The sequence below is a fragment of the Rhinoderma darwinii genome, chromosome 3 (genome assembly GCF_050947455.1).
Source record: "Rhinoderma darwinii isolate aRhiDar2 chromosome 3, aRhiDar2.hap1, whole genome shotgun sequence".
Lineage (NCBI taxonomy): Eukaryota > Metazoa > Chordata > Amphibia > Anura > Rhinodermatidae > Rhinoderma > Rhinoderma darwinii.
Window position 1 is genome coordinate 427,964,109 of NC_134689.1, and position 2,509 is coordinate 427,966,617.

The 2,509-nt window shown below is 36.8% G+C and overlaps 1 pseudogene; it reads right to left on the minus strand.

Annotated features, from left to right (window-relative positions):
- Window positions 1-1,220: 1,220 nt before the first annotated feature.
- Window positions 1,221-2,158, minus strand: LOC142750728 (olfactory receptor 11A1-like; annotated as a pseudogene).
- Between the last annotated feature and the right edge of the window lie 351 nt (window positions 2,159-2,509).

Consider the following 2,509-nt stretch of genomic DNA (forward strand, 5'->3'; position numbering starts at 1 on the left):
ACATTGAGTCCCTTAGGTCTCAATGTGTCCAAATTAAAAATCCACGTTTTTTTTAGCATTATGAGTCTATCACCACCTCGTTTTGGCAATGGAACAAGGTCCAGGATCATAAATCGTAGATCACGTTCATTATGACCTTTTTCCACAAAGTGTTTGTGTACATGGGTGAATAAACAACTATCTTTGCAGCTACTTTTGAAGTGCTGCGTCTATTTCCTCGTTTACATATATATATATATATATACAGTCCAATAGTAGATGAACACAGCACTCCAATAGTCTCCAGAAAATCAGGCCATGTGCTCGTTGCCTGGGGGTGAATCAATTCCCCAACATCCAATAGAGAAAAACAAAGAACACAGCAACGGCACCAGGACTTCAGAGTAGATGAAAGCAAAAGTGGATTTTATTCACCTCAGTACAGCAACGTTTCGGTTCAACAGGAACCTTTCTCAAGCCATTGAGAAAGGTTCATGTTGAACCGAAACGTTGCTGTACTGAGGTGAATAAAATCCACTTTTGCTTTCATCTACTCTGAAGTCCTGGTGCCGTTGCTGTGTTCTTTGTTTATATATATATATATTTTTTTTTTTTGCTGTTGCTAAAACATTGAATACAGTTTCTTGCACAGAGATTGTGGGCGCTAGTGGACAATGCTGGTACAATATATAAGAAAACTATATATAGGTCAGAGTGACCTTTGGGTCCTCCAGGGCATGGCTTTAATTGCAACTTATACTACTTTATAGTTATGCCCCTCGGAGTGTGATGATGCCATACAAGCAATGGGTAACACATATTAATATTTAACTTTAAGGAATTTTATTACCCATACCAATTCAAAATGTACACAAAATTTGAATTTCTAATATAAATTCAAGACTGCAGTAGATCAGTTTATGAGACAGATGGCACAGTGAATGCAGACAATATGGCTATGGACTTAAGCAGTGATATACCATAAAATATACCCAAATATTCCCAAAGTACCAAAGACGTCTTCCAATGTGAAATATTGCTCTATATAATCAGAGAGGATAATGGGATCAACATTCCAGGAAAGTCAAAGCATCGTTCTAGAGGCTTCTATATTCATAACTGTCCTGCAGCATAAAGTCATTGTTCTATTGTAGTCGGCTCTGTGGTACTTAGTACTGAGTCACAATTCACTGAAGCCGTCATATCATTCAGATTTTGGATTAAATATTAAATATTTTCCATCAATTTCTAAAGACACAACTCACAATTTTTATCACAACACGTTTGATCTCATTGTTCCTCAGACTGTATATAATGGGATTCATCAATGGGGTCACCACAATGTATAACAGGGACCTGTATTTGTTGGTATTGGATGAACTCTTATCTGATGGAGTCAGGTAAACTGTGATTAGGGTTCCAAAAATTGCACAGACGATGGTCAAGTGGGAGCTACAGGTGGAGTAGGCTTTTTTTCTGCAATAAGTTGAAGAAATGTTAAGAATGGTGAAGAAAATACTGAAGTACGTCATAATGATAAAAGCAAATGGGAAAAATATCATAAAGAGGGAAATAACAAAATCAGTCAACACAAAAATGGATGTGTCCCTGAAGTGGCTAATTCCACTATGGGACCAAAGTCACAGAAGAAGTGGTCAATGTAATTAAATCCACAGAAGTTAAATTGGAGAACAACAAAGATCTCACTTGATATTAAAACACTGACTAAAAGCCACAAGGCAATAACCAGCCGGAGACAAAGATCTGGACCCATCAGCGAAGAATAACGTAATGGATGGCAAATGGCCAAATATCTATCATAGGACATGACGGCAATGAGGAAACATTGTACAAATCCAAATATACCAGAGCAATGCAACTGTATTATACAGCCCCAAAAAGACACAATGCCCTCCTCAACAAATATCATGTCCAACATCATAGGAACAACGCTGGTGGTTAGTAAGATGTCAGCTGTGGATAAGTGTTTCACAAAGAAGAACATTGGGATTTTGAGGTGGTCAATAGTGGTCACTAATAGGATAATCAGAAGGTTTCCGCTCAGTATAAACACGTAAGTCAGGATAAAGATAATGAATAGAAGAGTTTCATATTTGTATAGACCTTGAAATCCAAGGAGACGAATCTGTGTGACTTGTGTCTGATTGTCCTCACACATTATTTATATGTAGATGAATATCCAAGATTTTTTTCTTTTTTTGTTCCTACTATATAAAATGACAAAATTTGAGAAAGTATGTTCACTATATGCCAAAAGTAAGTGGAAACCCCTCCAAATTATTGTTTTCAAGTGTCAACATACTTTTAGCCATACAGTTTACTTAAAAAGACCTAAAAATAATCAAATCCAGAATGATATAAGGTTTTTTGTTCTACTTACAGTTGGTTCCCCGTAGAGGTGGCTCACAAGAGATCTGGATAGAAACAACGGTTCTTCTCATGCAAATTGTCACATTTCCCAGATGTTGATGTTTTATAGCGTGAATGGAACATAGAAGATTCCCACAGG